This window comes from Cydia pomonella, chromosome 13, assembly GCF_033807575.1.
Source record: "Cydia pomonella isolate Wapato2018A chromosome 13, ilCydPomo1, whole genome shotgun sequence".
Classification (NCBI taxonomy): Eukaryota; Metazoa; Arthropoda; class Insecta; order Lepidoptera; family Tortricidae; genus Cydia; species Cydia pomonella.
Window position 1 is genome coordinate 9,942,138 of NC_084715.1, and position 17,514 is coordinate 9,959,651.

General features: G+C 37.1%; 1 long non-coding RNA gene across 1 annotated transcript; it reads left to right on the forward strand.

Annotated features, from left to right (window-relative positions):
• The first annotated feature begins 9,434 nt into the window (after window positions 1-9,434).
• On the forward strand, window positions 9,435-12,480 carry LOC133524174 (uncharacterized). The gene is made up of 2 exons (XR_009800338.1): window positions 9,435-9,950; window positions 10,149-12,480. It is a non-coding gene; the product is annotated as an uncharacterized LOC133524174 (long non-coding RNA).
• The last annotated feature ends 5,034 nt before the right edge of the window (window positions 12,481-17,514 follow it).

Consider the following 17,514-nt stretch of genomic DNA (forward strand, 5'->3'; position numbering starts at 1 on the left):
ATATCCTGGACCGAGTTTCGGACTAATGTCTCCATCCTTAAAGAACTGCGTATCAAGCAGCGCCTTTCGACTCTCGTAAAGACCCGCATACTCAGTTTTTTCGGTCACGTCTCGAGGAGGAACAACGACTCCATAGAGCGTCTAGTGGTGCAGGGTAGAGCAAACGGAAAAAGACCGCGCAAAAGGCCACCTATGCGATGGACTGACCAAATCAAATCTGCCATGAAGGGTCCCCTGAACGCATTTGCCAGAATGGCCCCCAACCGCGAAAAATGGCGAGAAATCGTACGGCAAGCAACATCTGCGCCTGATATCAGCAGTTGACCACGACGCTCTGCAAAGAGTACAACGACAAAGAAGAAGAAGACGTATCATATTTGTCTAAAATTTGGTTTGTTGGTACACAGACAAGGGATAGTCTCTAGCTAGGTACGGGGTGCCACACTCGTCAGCGCGACGGCGATATTTTTTACCTTTTACCTAAAAATCTCAAATTTGTGTACGGGCTCAGCTCCTGTTTCGTCTTAAGCCTGAATTTAACAGATTCTGACTCACAGGGGGCTTTGAGCATGCTGTTGCGTTCGTTTTCAAATTTTGAAAAAAAGAACTAGCCTAACAACACAATAAATGCTTGTTTTTCCGCATTCTTCACTATATCTCCCTGTCTCACTACTATCTGACCTTCTAACCCAGAGGGGAAAATATACCTTATTGGGGCTACTCCATCTTCCTCATGATAATTATATATTTTACTTTACTGTAAAGCAATCGGTACATGTTACAAGATGCACATTGTTAAGAGCCGGGGTTAGAACCCACGACCATTGGTTTTAAAATGAAGCTTTGTATATAATTTGTATTTTTATAATAAATCTGTTTTCTTGTTGACATTTTGTGGTATTGTATTGCTTTATGTTAATTGTCAAGATAGTTCTTTCATCCTGGACAATTGTCACATGCGTCACATGTACGTTTTATGATAGATCTACATCGACGCAACTGCATGTCATTGTCAAAGAGCATATAATCACTACGTTTTAAGAGACGGGACTTCCATACTAGCGAGTGGAATCAGTTTGTTTCGCAAATCATTACCAAAATGTACGACAAAGAACCGTCAAAGAACCATAGTACCAACATAAGCGATTTAAATAGTGTAGTACGCTACACGCTTACGATTCTTATCGATATCGATAAAATGGGGAGGGTTGAAACATAGGCTCCTGTCTACAAATTTTGTACTCGAAATCAGGTTAGCATCGAGTCCACATTTAAGTTGTATGTTATATAGTGGATAGTTCTTAATTGGACTACTATCTGGTCGGGCTTAATGTGGACCCGAATTATTTTAATACAGTTTTTAAGTCGTGTTTTTTTATTTTATTAAATGCTTGATTTTCATAATTATGTGCACATACATGTTTGAATAAATGTAACTTTTCTATGGGAAAATGTATCAGGTCTTCGTTCCCAACAAATTTGGCCCACTGCATGCATCTGAAAACATACAGCCTTGGAAAAGCATGACTTTATCTACAGTTTATATTCCATGTGTTTGCTAATGAGATGATCAACTGATTATTTCGCGCTAATATGCATCTATAAATCATGTTTTTCGGCATCCAGTTATCAACAACCCTATATCAATGCTTTAACTTTTTATGTATTTATATGTCTGTTAATCATGAGAACGGGTCTGGCCTTGTTGGCAGCGACCCTGCCTATGAAGCCGATGGTCCCAGGTTCAAATCCTGGAACGGGCATTTATTTGTGTGATGAACATGAATATTTGTTCCTGAGACATGGGTATTTTCTATGTATTTATAAATACTTATAAATTAGATCTATGTACATATATATATACATTATTGCACAAACTGACTTAGTACTAAAGTATGAATGGCATGTGTTGTGGGTATATATATATATATATATCGTTGTCTAAGTACCCACAACACATGCCATTCATACTTTAGTACTAAGTCAGTTTGTGTAATAATGTCCTATAATATTTTTTTATTTATCATAAAAACAGAGATTAATTTTCTTACATTTTAGGTTAATATATTAAATAATCACTAGATAAAAAAAATATGTTAACTAATGACCATTAATGCATAAGTAATAGATAATTTATGCATTATTAATCTTCGACGAATTAATTATGGTCATATTGCATGCTAGTTCTAAGGAAATTTCACATATTTAATTTAATTATTTACACTGATATACAAATAAAACTAGTTATCGATAGTTATAGTACATCCCTAGTTCACAACGAAAAATAATGTAAAATGTCTAATTTTCGATGTGTTTATAGCCTGCTGACCCAAAATAAGGTCAAAAGTATCTAAAGCAATACTTACCAGTCTTCATCCAAGGGAAATTTCGCCATAAAATCCCTTTTTTCGTGATTTTCTCGAGTGGCTCGCTTGCCACATATTTCACACTTAGTAAACCGTTTTCTCGCTGGCATTGTAACAAACTCGCTCTTTGCTCTGATCACGGTTGACTATTTTCGATTTTTGCACTAAATAATAAAGAAATTACACGAAATACCCGAACAAAACATTGAAGCCTTCAAAACAAACAAAGCAATTAGGCTGACAGTAGACTTGATGTAAACTTGACAGAATAAATAGCACTGACGTTTTCTTTTTCTTCGTTGGCAATGATTTGCGAAACAAATTCCATACAAAACTTTTTTCTTCCTAGTTGCGTCAGCCTGATCGGAATTTGGCAGCTAACTCCATCTTGCGTCCAGTAGAAGAATCAAAATCGTACAGGTAAAACTACTCTCTGCCTTAGGATCCCCTTTTAAATGTCATAAATCCAAACATGGCAGCCATACCCATCGACAAAAAAGTCTACCGTTGATCTAATTTCATTTGACAGTTAACTAATACGTATTCGACACGCTTATATTTGACAACTAGAATCCTGACTAGAGCTGGGACTGCGTACCAAAAGTACGTCTCTGTTACTCGTACCAAAAGTACGTCTAAAATACCAGTTTTACGAGTATGACCCCCAATAGGCAGTTTACGTATTTGCCGTGCTTAGGCGTCTTACAAATAAGGATTATTTATACAAATATCGACTTATTATTTCGGTAAGGGTCGGAAATATGGTGACGTTTTGAGTGAAGGCTATGAATCTATTGTCATATTTTTGTTATATATTATTACATTATTTTTAGATACAACAGACACCCAGACGACCATCTGTTAACAAAATTTTATTTTACCTAAAGTAACGGTAAGAATGGAGGTACGAGGTGATAAAAGTTTCATATTTGTTTTATTTCAGAAATCAAAGTCCGTACTTTTAAATACTCGACAAGCTAAAAGTAGTCTATTACAAATAACCTGTTCCAAAAACTATTCCGGTACAACGCCCCGCCTCTAGTGTGGATATTGTTCACTGACAGGTGGTGATAATAGCAATTCGACAAGTCACAATATTTCTCACATCAAATGGAAATCAACACGAAACGTCACTTTTAGCATGTCGAATAAGGGCCCAGCGTTATTTAGAGGCAGAGGTCAATCGTCATGTTATATCGGAGCTGAACAGGCATTTAGCTACTTGATGATGATGATTGACGATTAAAGTGCACAAGCGCATTTAATTTTCGGTTACAATATAAGAGTGATTCATTACCTATAACTTTTAATGCCCCCTACATTGTATTAAGCGATGAGATCAGTACCTACTTACATAAGTATAATATGTTTTTCACCACACCAACTGGTAAAGGTTCTCTCGATTGATCAAAAACGAACCCCTGCGCCGGCAAGTTGGCTATGGCTCACACTATTAGTGGCGGCTTCTGAAGAGATTATGTTGTTTTAGTTTTTTCTTTAATGTAAGTGCATGAACACCCGTAATATATATATATAGATATTACGGGTGTTCATGCACTTAAATTAAAGAAAAAACTAAAACAACATAATCTCTTAACCGTCGCAAAATACCTATAGAAATCGGTTTTCGTCCACGTCATTGAACTCTCTTATAGATTTTGGGTAAGTATACGCAATGGAATCTAATGTTTTACGAATATCTTGACGACCGATAGACGTCAACTGCAGTTCATTTAAAAAATATGTGTTAAATTGTTAACACACCGGTTTCGGTTCAAACATTTTTACGAAAGTTGAAGGTCGTCCTTTTGTATCTAACTAGAGTCGATTTTGTAAAGTTTTTTCACATTGTTTCATGAATATCACGTTATATTCATTAATTTTTAAACACTTTAGCACAAATAAATTATGTGCACTCTCTTTTTAAATTATTGTCTAATTATATAGAATGAAAAGCTAAAATTGCATTTCAGCGCATACTTAAAAAAATACTAAGGTAAAAGGTATGTTTGCAAACAAATGACAATATGGCGCGGAGTGCGAACTGTGGCAAAACTTCACTTTCGCTCTTATGGAATTCTCTATTGATTCAATGTACTAAATCTTTTTTCATAGGAGTGCAATCCAAAGCAGACTATAAAAACCAGGTGTTAAGCATCCACCTCGATCCTCAGGAGAGAGAGACAAAGGTTCAAATTCAAGTAAAAGCTCATTTGGAGATAACACGTTTGGGTAATGTAGGACGATTTACTGCTCATATTCAGGTAAAAATATTTGGAGACAATAACACGCCGGGGAAAAAAGAAATTTTGAAAGGGGATTACCTCCTCAAACTAAAGAAAACTGTAATGGATACATGCATTTTGCCTAGCCTAACTTATGGAAGCCAAACATGGAAACAAAATAAATGCTCTCGATGGAAAGAAGTCTATTACATTTAAGAAAAATACACAAAGTAAGAAACGAAGATATCAGAAAGAGAATCAAACTCACAGAATCCCTACAGCATGCACTGAGACTCAAATGGAAATGGGCAGGCCATATTGCTAGACTTAATGATAAAAGATGGACACTTAAAACAACAACATGGTCAGGGCAACTACCATTCATGTCAAATAATATATATAAAACTGTTTAAAAATATGGAATAAATAAAGCTTTAAACACGCCGGGGTGCTCCTTTACTTATTATTCATAGAGTCGGTAATCTGTTGGACCTTCAAGTTTTACTACGTGGTTATATCCGTGTTTTGCTGTAAACATAATAATTGCTTTGTATTTGTATTCTTAAGTACAGTATGAAGTGGATTGACTGAAAAAAAAAAGAAACGCCTAGTATATATAGTTACCTACCTAATCGGAATTTATAAACTAATGAAATATTGAAACACTGAACGTTTTTATGAGTATTAGTCTTCAATTTTTATGCGTTAGGTGTTGTATACTACATGTTATTAGTACTTTTTTAGTTTTTTTTGCCTATGAAAGAGCGGAAATACCTAGATTGAAGTGGTTTTTTATCAAAATATGTCATATATTTAGTCCAGGAAATTTGTTTATGCCGACGTCATCGCCAATGCACCCCAACACGTGGGATTTCAAGAGTCGGAACAAACCCTTAGCAAAGACCTAACCTAACCTACTACATACTTCAATATATGGCGCCTGTGGCCTAATGCCAACAAACGGAAGTGTCTGCGTTCCACTTAAACTATAAGCTGGCAGCATACAAACCCAACGTTATTTTTGAAGGGAAAGCTCTTTGCTACAACCCACACCCTAAATACCTAGGTGTAACATTAGACCGCTCCCTTACGTTCAATCCCCACCTAAACAAGCTAGGTAAGAAACTGGGCATCAGAAATAACATATTGTACAGATTAACCGGCACATCTTGGGGAGCCTCGGCGGATGTTCTGCGCACAACTGGACCCAGCCTGGTCTACTCGGCAGGGGAGTACTGCGCTCCAGTTTGGCTAAACAGTGCACATACTGAAAAGGTCGATGTCCAACTGCGAAATACCATGAGGTGTATAACGGGGACGGTCAAGTCGACGCCTATTCGTTGGCTGTCAGCTTTGAGCCACCTCATTCCACCTCCTCACCTCAGAAGACAGCACGTCTTGGTACGGGAAAGCGAGAAAATGGTCCAGCACCCAAACCTACCCGTCCATCAAGAGTTCCTACACCCATCAAAGCACCGCCTGAAATTTCGGAACCCACCATACGAAACAGCAAAAATTCTGCGGGAATGTGGGTTCAATATAAACGAGGAATGGAGAAAGGACTGGATGTCAGATCCGCCTAGACAGTCCCAATCGAACTTCGACCCTACAAAAAAGCCTGAATGTTTTTCGGCTCCCAGAAAGGAATGGTGCCAGATCAACAGACTTCGAACTGAGCATGGATGCTGTGCCGATTATATATTCAAGTGCGGGTGGCGAGACTCGCCAGAGTGTGACTGCGGAGCTCTAAAGCAGACTATCCACCACAAAACAGTCGACTGCCCTAAGAGAAAGTTTATTGGCAACCATGAAGACTTGCTCGCTCCTAGTGAAGACGCAGCCCTTTGGGCTAAGACATTGGATATTAGTTCTTTAACTCTTTATTACTTTCTGATACCTTAAGCGACTCGAATAAAATAATAATAAGTATCATTTTTAATTAAATTTTTAGCATTAATCTTTCTTTCAAATTCATCAAATTGTTATTACCTTTTATATTTTATTTTAATTTAATTTAATTGAAAAAAAAGCTAATATTATTAAATTTTATTTAATTTTATTGTGTATAATACTAACCAACTAACCATATTATATTTAAATTTTATTTGTAATAACAATAATGATCTCAGTTGGTTTTTGAATAAATGAAAGTGAATTGAAATTTTGACACGCCCTTTGTTCTAGATCAGTAGGGATTCTTGGAACAAGTCATATTTAACAATGTAACTACGTTTTACGACTTCAGTAAAATATAATGAACCACAACGAATTTAGGTCGCTACACGCACGAATGGGACATAGTACCTAGGTGGTTTAACACGTGACCGGTTATATGTATACAGGTAAAGATATTTATGCTGAGTCTCTGTGAAATAACTTTGACGGTAAAAGATCGCGAGATCATCGGGGACGACATCGAGGCCGTAGCCGGCGTAGTCTGGACGAGAATTGCTGCGGACAGAAATACATGGCACCCGATGAAGGAGGCCTATGTCCACAAATGGACATCACAATAAATGTTTAAGAAATAAATAAATACAATAATTAGTAACATAACGTATCAAATCAACCTACATTATAAGAATGCATGGAACAATAATTTAAAAATGAAATTCAGTATTCATCTTTATAATTGTATAAGTACACTGCAAATTATGAAATATTATTAATACTAAATCTATTTACAAAATCATTGCATGTTTTGAAACTAATGTAATATTTATTGGAATAAATGGCTCTACACTACTACTACTACTACTAACTTTTATTTGTAATCGGCTATTATGCCTTTATAAGAAGTTTCAAAGTATTGGTAATGGATTCAAACTTTCAACCACTTTTTAATCCCTTTAGGAGATGAATTTTTAAAAACGCTGAAATTACTTTTCTTGTGTTTTAATAATATGCCTATGTACAGAGTTTCAAGTCACGTACTTAAAAAAAATATATTTTGATCTTCATACAAACTTTCAACCCCTTTAAGGTGGTGACCTTAGGGGATGAATTTACAAAAACACTGAAATTAGTTTCCTTGTATTTTAATAATATATCTTTTTACGAAGTTTCGAATTCCTAGCTTAAAATAAAACTTGAACCCCATACAAATTTTCATCCCCTTTTTAACCCCCTTAGGGGTTGAATTTCTCAAAATCCCTTCTTAGCTCTTGTACACTTTATAAATGCAACCTAGTGTGTAAATTTCAACTTTCTAGCGTTTGTAGTTTCGGCTCTGCGTTGATGAGTCAGTCAGGACACGTGCATTTATATATATAGACACCGAACGAATTGCACCGCACATAACTAAGTTACGATTGCGTGTATAAGTCCATTACTTTCACTCAGTTCTATGAGGACCTATGTACTTTTACGACCCCGCGGAAGGCTATAAATTTACGACGTCGGCTAAACAGCACCAATTTCCAAGAATTGAAACGAAATATTGGGCGATTGGTAAACGTCTATAATGATCTAACGTTTGCCATTGCTAGACTCTAGAGCAGCTTTTGTCTTTGTCTAGAATTCAATTCATTTTTTTTATGAAAATTAGTTTTTGAAATCTATTTGAATTAACTAGTAGGCTAACATTAGATCAAGCAGTAAATATATCATAGGACATTATTACACAAACTGACAAAGTCCCACAGTAAGCTCAATAAGGCTTGTGTTGAGGGTACTAAGACAACGATATATACAGGGTGGACCAAAAGACTTTTGGTCCACCCTGTATAATATATAAATACTTACAAATACTTAAATACATAGATAACACCCATGACTCAGGAACAAATATCCATGCTCATCACACAAATAAATGCCCTTACCAGGATTTGAACCCGGGACCATCGACTTCGTAAGCTGGGTCACTACTCACTACCCACTAGGCCAGACTGGTCGTCAAATAAATAAGCAGTACACCGCTAAATGAGTGATACATACGATACTTACTACTATGATTCAGCTTTCTGGTCATCTTTCTAAATCCTGATTTTCCGTATCGGTATTCTATCTGGCTACAGGGCTTCTATCTAAAACACTTGGTCTTTAATTTACATAAAAAATTACTTGCAGTGAATCTAACGAGGAGTGTTCTTTTTGCGGAGGAGGGTGTGACGTCACACCGATTGCCTAAGTACTCCCAAACTCGCCACTATGAGACAACGCTCCTAGCAGTGAAATAATCAGATTCTGTAAGATTTTAGATTTTATCATGCAGCAAGTAACGTGAGCACTTTAATTAATTCATTAATCAATGAAATTGGTCATTTTTAGGTTTCCGTAGCCAAATGGCAAAAAACGGAACCCTTATAGATTCGTCATGTCCGTCTGTCTGTCCGATTATGTCACCGCCACTTTTTTCCGAAACTATAAGAGCTATACTGTTCAAACTTGGTAAGTAGATGTATTCTATGAACCGCATTAGGATTTTTACACAAAAATAGAAAAAAAAACAATAAATTTTGGGGGTTTCCCATACTTAGAACTGAAATTCAAAAAATATTTTTTCATCAAACCCATACGTGTGGGGTATCTATGGATTTGGATATTGAGGTTTCTAATATCATTTTTTTTCTAAACTGAATTGTTTGTGCGAGAGACACTTCCAAAGTGGTAAAATGTGTCCCCCCCCCCGTAACTTCTAAAATAGGTAACAGAATGAAAAATCTAAAAAAAATATATGATATACATTGCCATGCAAACTACCACCGAAAATTGGTTTGAACGAGATCTAGTAAGTAGTTTTTTTTAATACGTCATAAAATTAAAAAAAAAAATTTTTTTTCATCAAACCCATACGTGTATTGATAGGTCTTCAAAAATTGATTGATTAAAGAATAAAGATAAATGAATAAAGATTGATTATTGAGCCTGGCTAACCGTACGCCAAACAAGAGGATATAAAGTAAAAGTTTTCTACACGCCATATGGAAAACTCCGTACCAAAGAATATAACTCCGTACGGTCCAGTTTGTCGTTCGTTTAGTCACGTCCTAAATTATTGGACCACTCAATTAGTACTAATTACAATTACATGCAGTAGTTTTGGCAACCAAAAGGGACCTTTATACGTTGAGAAATCATTTTTGTGTTCATTTTGAGATAAAGGACATTCCGCTGACGGCAACAAAGACTGAAAATAGCTCACAATCGAACAAAGCAACTCATTTGCGTCATACATACCAATACCTACCGATAATATTCCATAGGGAAAACCAAAGCCTTTGTTTCACAGGATTTCCTCATACCATACGCTGATAAGGCGCCCCATAAAATGCGCACCAGTTGAAAATAATGTTCTGCAGCTCCAGAATCATGTTCGGGAAGATATTGGTTGTCCTCGCAGCCCTGGTCAGGATCTCATGTGAGTATTGATTGTGTCTATCGCTTTAGGGCGTTTGTAATTTTTCAAGTTTCTTATCATTAGTTAATTCAGACAAAAACGACTCAAAGGATTTCAAATAGTTGAAGATAACGTCGCTAGTGCTGGCCTTTCACCCTCTAAAACTTTTCGACCTAAGGATTGAATTTCCAAGTCTAATTCTTTGCGATGTTACCACAGATATCGGAGTGACACCAACGAGGCTGGTCGAAAGCTGCCCGAGCGACGTGCTGCCCCTTGATGATTGCGGAGAAAATGAACATTATAACTATAAAGTATTTTGCGAACCTCATTGCGGCGACCTAATTTCTGTCCTCTGTTATACAGTAGAAATTATTATATGTAAAAAATAAAATTACACACTATCTTCGTATTATTTCGATAATAAAGCATGACGCTAATCATTATATCTTGTATTTTAGATCAAGACGGATGGCTGCGTGTGTAAAGAAGAATACACACGCAACGTTGATGGCAGTGCGTAAAAATCGAGGACAGTCCTGTCAAGCAGCAACAGGAAACCGACATAATCTATTTTTTCCGACGAAAAAAACGGAGGAGGTTCTCAAGTCGACGCGTATATATGTATCTGCTATATATATATATATATATATTTATGACCACGCATAACTTTTTACAGAGTAGTTCGATTTTGATAATTATTTTTTTATTGGAAAGGGTATCCTCCGACGTTGGTCCCATATAAATTTGAAAAATAAAAAAAATTACCGCCGAAAAAAAAAGGCAATAAAAAACCGGCACTAACACGGCGAAAACAATAGCGCACTGAAAAGAAAAAAATAATAATTTTGTCTTCAATAACGCAAGTGAATACCCCTACCCTACAATTACAATTATAATCTATTTCTATACACTTGAATTGAATTGAATTACTTTATTTTACCCACAACATTTAAATGTACACAGTTCTGTCAATAAAGGAATTTTATCTTTATCTTTTATCTTTATAAAGTATGAACTATATACATACTTCTGAAATCAATCACACAAATCTGCGTTATTGAAGACAAAATTATTATTTTTTTCTTTTCAGTGCGCTATTGTTTTTTTTGTTGGTCGATTCGTTTCGTGTTAGTGCCGGTTTTTTTATTGCCTTTTAGTTTTTTTCGGCGGTAAAATTTTTTTGTTGAAAAGTTTTTATTGATTTCATAAACTCTAAAGATCGCTATCACTACAGCAGTAGGATCAATGTTTTGTTTGAAGTGTTCGTCATGTATTAATTATGTACCCCAAAATAAACCCGCGTCAAAATCAAAAGGTTCAGTAAGGAGATTTCCTAAAAAAAAAAACAAGCCCTTATTTTTCAGGCGGTTACTCCAGTGGAGCCTTGTAAGTTGCAAACCATCAAAATGTAAATAGACAATCATGATTCGTTGCGTTTTGAGTTGACATTTAGAAATTGCGACATGGCCGAAGTAATCTCTCGCAGTGTTGACTTTGTTATTCGAATTGACAGCCGAAAAATGGCCAACAGAATCAACAAAAAAATTTTAAACCAAAACTTATATTGCTCATTTAAATATTAATGTAGCAATGAATACTCATTGAAGTGGAAGTAACACAAATTAACTTTTCGGCATTTCCGCGTCGTCGCTTATTATTTTTGTTTGTTATCATCTTTGAGTTATTTTTTTGATAAAAAAAAATCATAAATCTCTGTTACCCCAGCCCCACGGAAAATTTCATATAAAAAGCGGCGATCGCTTCATGAATTCATTTTCCTTTTGGACTTTACAGACTTTAACCCTTACGTCGGATGTAAGCTGTCAATTTTCCTTACTTGTGATAAGGAATTGCTGTCGTTGTCCACAGACGATACCCAGAAAAATGTTTGCGTTCATAAACGTTATCCTGATTTCCACTGCAGCGGCTGCCACAGTATTTGCGATGCCGCCGTACATCATCAAGGCGGCACTAATTATCAAACCGCAGAAGCTCACCACTTGCCTGCCGTTGGGAAAGCCAGTAAGTGAATTGACTAACCGATTGAAGTGCTGGATCGAGTGTAACGTATTTCTTTGTCTCCAGTGCATCAACTCGAAGGACCCCTGCTGCGCGCTGGTTTACAAGACCTACCTAGGCCTGGGCACAGTGTCAACCACGTGATTCCAATTCGGGAAGAGCGTCTGCCAGGTGGACTAGAGCATCGAAAACTTCGACGTCTACAGCAAGCTGATCCAGCAGCTGAACAGCACAAACTTCCAGGAGCTGATGAACAAGTACTGGAGTACTATTCCTGTTTCGTACTTTTGCCCGCCGGCAACGGCAAAAACTGGTTGTCGAATTGAACAGCGGGTGAATCGTCTATCAAGTATCAACTACCTATTTGCGAGCATAAGATTTGGGCGGAGTCTGAAACGTCTAAGATGTGTTTATTTTTGTAACTTCTGAACTCGAAATTAATCGCAATTAGTCGTAATGATGTATGTTTAAGATAACAATAGGATGATTTGTAGCTTTCAAGAGAAATAAAACAATTTTTTTCATACTCTTAAGATTGTTTTGACTGTGATCCAAAATAAACCTCTGATTTGGCGTTTTACTACTTATACCACCGAAGCAGTGGCGTAGCTAGCATGGGTGGCATAAATATTTATAAATACTTAAATACATAGAAAACACCCATGACTCAGGAACAAATATCCATGCTCATCACACGAATAAATGCCCTTACCAGGATTTGAACCCGGGACCATCAACTTCGTAGGCAGGGTCACTACCCACTAGGCCAGACCGGTCGTCAAATATATATATGTATATGTAATATATATATATATATATGTAATGAGTGTTTTACAAGTTGCGAAATCCCTACTTTTAATGCATGTCATAAGTTACAAAATACATACATACTCCTTCCTTGCCGTATCCGGCAATGGCAACTCCATCAACAATTCTTGTCCGGATTATGAAATGCCCTTATGTGGCTCGCAAAACCAAACTTTGTTTTGAAGATGCGGTCACACGATGCGCAATGGAGTTGTCCAGTCGAGTTGCGGGTGTATGTGTAGGAGGGCTTAGGTCGCGTCTTGCGGATATGACGCTTAGCATCTAGGTCTTCCAGACGCTGCTGCTCAAATTGAGCTACTTTCTTTTGAACACTAGAACGCCATTCCGATCTTTGCAATGCAATGCCCTCCCAGCAGTCAGTCGGTATCCCGCAAGCGACGAGGTGGCGTTTGAGAACGTCTTTATGTCGCAGGTATTGGCCCCCCTGCTTCCGTTTTCCACAAGAGAGCTCCGAGTAAAGAATTGCTTTGGGCAGTCTCTCATTCTCCATACGCACGACATGGCCACACCACCTTAGCTGATGCTTCATGATCAGTGCTTCAATACCAGGCATCCCGACGCGACGTAAAACTTCCGTGTTCGGTACCTTGTCTTGCCACTTTATACGTAGAATTGAGCGCAGACAACGTAGGTTGAAGGTGTCCAGTTTTTTCATATCTGATTTATAGCTGCACCACGTTTCTGAGGCATAAAGCAGAGTGGGTATGATGATAGCTTTGTAAACCATAATTTTTGTGGACAACTTCAAATCGTGCGACCTCCAAACACGGTTGCTGAGCTTGCCAAATGCAACAGCTGCATTGGCTATGCGTGATGGTATTTCAGACGCTAAGGTATTGTCATTGCGGAGTTGGCTTCCTAAGTACCTGAAGCGCGGCACTTCTTCAAGAGCTTTGTTATCCAGATTGATACTGGAGTATTCCATGTGACAGCCCCTAGGTGGTTGTACAAGGATTTGCGTTTTTAGGTCCGGTGACTACCCAATAATATAATTGATTAATTGCTGTACCTAATTACATCCATCTACTAATATAATATTGACAAAAAATATACATTCATCACGATAGTAAGCCAATACCATAGCCTATTGTCGCTGCGACGAATTGTCACTTGACCGTATCATAGGGGGTGGTAATTGGTCAGAATCTACCTCCTCGCGGTCCACCCCGGGCAACGGTTAAAAGATTCCGACTGTTCCTGGCTAGCTGAACTCGCTCCCTCTGAGCTTCCGGTTGATAGGAAATAAAATAAAATAAAACAGCATCTGGTTGGTGGGATCGAGTGTTATGGGCGTTTAAATAATAAATGTATTGCGAGTACTCACATTATCTTTTAATATGTATTCACATAATTAAATCACAATTAAATAAGTCACATCATGTGGATATGTGTGCTCGGCGGCGGTCAGAGCAAAAGAGAGAGAGCATAGATAATACAGATCTACTAGTTATATCGTTTGTCATAGACAATGTAGTTGACAAGCCTTACTTAAGGGCTACACAGATATTCCAACAAATGCAATCTTTTATAGGCTTTAAAACCTGGGCCGAATGATATTAACACGACTAACATGCAATTGCAGACTGAAAGTTTGACGATTTACATGTATTCGTTTATAAAACAGTATATTGTATGTTCTAAGTGGCCTAAATTTTTCCCTTAGGTCGCGTGGTCCGATCGACTAGTCCGATCAATCGGAATACGAAGTTTTTTTTTTCCTGTTGGCTCGATTGATCGGACTATAAAGACTTAGAAAATCCTGTCAGTCCTACTATCGGTGTAATGGGATTTTAAAAGTTCGTCTAGTTCGATCGATCGAACCACGAGGACGTTTTTTTTCCTGTTGCATCGACTGATCGGACGTAACCGTAGACTAATAATAACCGTAGATAATTCCGCGTCGAAAAGCTAGCCATACACGGACGGTTTTGCCCGTCGGATCAGCCCGCCAGATGTACCGCCAGCGGGCACATCCGTGCGTGTGTGTCGAGAAATATAGATACGGATCTGCCCGCCGGGCACCCGTCCGCAGGCAAATCCGTCGGTGTGTGGTGAGATATAGCCACGGATGTGCCCGATCCGACGGGCAAAACCGTTCGTGTATGGCTAATTAAAGTGAGAAAACACTTTTGAGATGTTGGTAGATTACAAAAGTAACCATGAAAGTACCGGTCGGACAAACAGGAAAAATAAAAATTGTGTGATCGGATTAAGAGGATTTTTCAAGGTCTCGTGGTTCGATCGATCGAACTAGACGAACTTTTAAAATCCAATTACACCGATAGTAGGACTGACAGGATTTTCTAAGTCTTTATAGTCCGATCAATCGAGCCAACAGGAAAAAAAAAAACTTCGTATTCCGATTGATCGGACTAGTCGATCGGACCACGCGACCTAAGGGAAATTTTTCCGACTTAGTTATAATGTTATTTAAAACCTAACAAACCTCTAGTGTGAAAGAAATTGTTACTTTTTTTCTACATTCATAAGGAAGACATTATATAGTATTAGCAGACAAAGATAACGTTTTTCTAACATACAGGTTAATCTCATAATGAATTATAGCAAAATAACCAGAAAAGTTTCTAAGAACCGTCATCACTCATCACCGGTCGCCATTTTTTCCCGGTGATGACGATTTTAGAGTTTAGTGTCTTTATTTCTAGAACATGAATAATAATAGTTAATGTCTTATGTCAAACTTCATGTAATTTTCTATTCATTTCAGTAATTAGAACATGAATAATAATATTTAATGTCTATGTCAAACTTCATATAATTTTCTATTCATTTCAGTAATTATTTCTTATATCTTTCGTAACTTCTTTAAACCAACGCATGACGGCGATCATGGTCTGTTGTGACAAACTAGTCAAAGTACGTTTTACAATATTTTTGGTAACATTTCTCACGATTAAATCATGAGAATATGAAGTGAAATCACTTGTTGCATTTTATACTATAGTGAAAAATAGGGCAGGGAATTTTAGCGGTATATTTAACCGACTTCAAGATTTCAAAAGAGGAGGTTATCAATTCGGTTGTACGTTTTTTTTAAATGTTTGTTACTCCATAACTCCGTCATTTCTGAACCGATTTTGAAAATTATTTTTTTGTTTGAATTGATATATATATACAGATTGGTCCCGTTTTTGTCAAAACTCAGTTTAGATGATGGGATCCATGAGGAATCGAGGGAGCTCTTCAAATGTGAAAGGCAAACTTAAAGTGATTTTTGTATTTTCTGTAACAAATCAAGCATTTACATTTAAAAAAGTGACATTTGTTGAAGTGGAACTGCTGATGATGATCAGAAAGGAACTCTTCAACGATGCATAGTACACGTTTGGCGATTTCTCCTCTTCGCTGTGTTTGTTAAGTAAATTAAATTTTCAAAACAAATTTTTGAAGTGCGAGTTCTGACGATGGGGTCCATGAGGAATCTAGGGAATTCTTCAAATATGAAAGGCATACATATAGTGATTTTTGTATTTTCTTTGACAAATCAAGCATTTACATTTAAACATGTGATATTTGATGAAGTGGAACTGCTGATGATGATCAGAATGGAAGAATGGAACTCTTCAACGACGCATAGTACACATTTGGCGATTTCTCCTCTTCGCTGTGTTTGTTAAGTAAATTAGATTTTCAAGACAAATTTTTGTCAGGTTCGAGTTCTGATGTTGGGGTCCATGAGGAATCGAGTGAACTCTTCAAATATGAAAGGCATACATATAGTAGTTTTTGTATTTTCTTTAACTAATAAAGCATTTACATTTAAAAAAGTGACATTTGATGAAGTGGAACTGCTGATGATGATCAGAATGGTACTCTTCAACGACGCATAGTACACGTTTGGCGATTTGTCCTCTTCGCTGTGTTTGTTAAGCAAATTAGATTTTCAAGACAATTTTTTGTCAAGTTCGAGTTCTGACGATGGGGTCCATGAGGACTTGAGTGAACTCCTCAAATGTTAAAGGCATATATATAGTGATCTTAGTATTTTCATTAACAAATCAAGTGTTTACATTTGTAGAAGTGACATTTGATGAAGTGGAACTGCTGATGATGAACAGAACGGAACTCTTCAATAGTTCACGTTTAGCAATTTGTTCTCTTTGCCAAGCAGTTAGGTTTCAAGGCACATTTTTATATTTCTATCCTATTTAGTTTTTTTTAATAATTATCTGGTGCTTTATTTCATGGGTGTTAAATAATTTATCTTAAATACAGTCGAATATCCTATTGCGGGTATCTTACCAGTCAACCATAGGGCAAATCTGAAATGTGTCAAGGTGGGTGCAGTGGCAAAAAAAAAACATGTTACCTCCTTTTCTACATAATTAGGCGTAGGACGCTGTCTTTTTAATTTCATTGTAAGAAATCTAAAATCAATAATAATCGTTCTTTCACCGGTCTCCCCTATTGAAGTCGGTTTTTTTTTCTTAAAAAATATGTTGTTCATACACGGAGATAAGCTCACATTGACATTACCATGACGGTGATGACGAATATGCGTGACAAAATTTTAAATATTTTAAAATGTATTTAAATGTTTCGGACTTGCGTTTCACCCTTACGTCGTTACTTTAGCACTGATTCGCACTAAACGCTACGCATCCAGCTTTATCATGCGAACGGCTAAGGAGTGGAATTCACTTCCTGCAAATCTATTCCCAGTCCACTATAACTTGGACCTTTTTAAATCGAGAGTGAATAGACATCTTTTAGG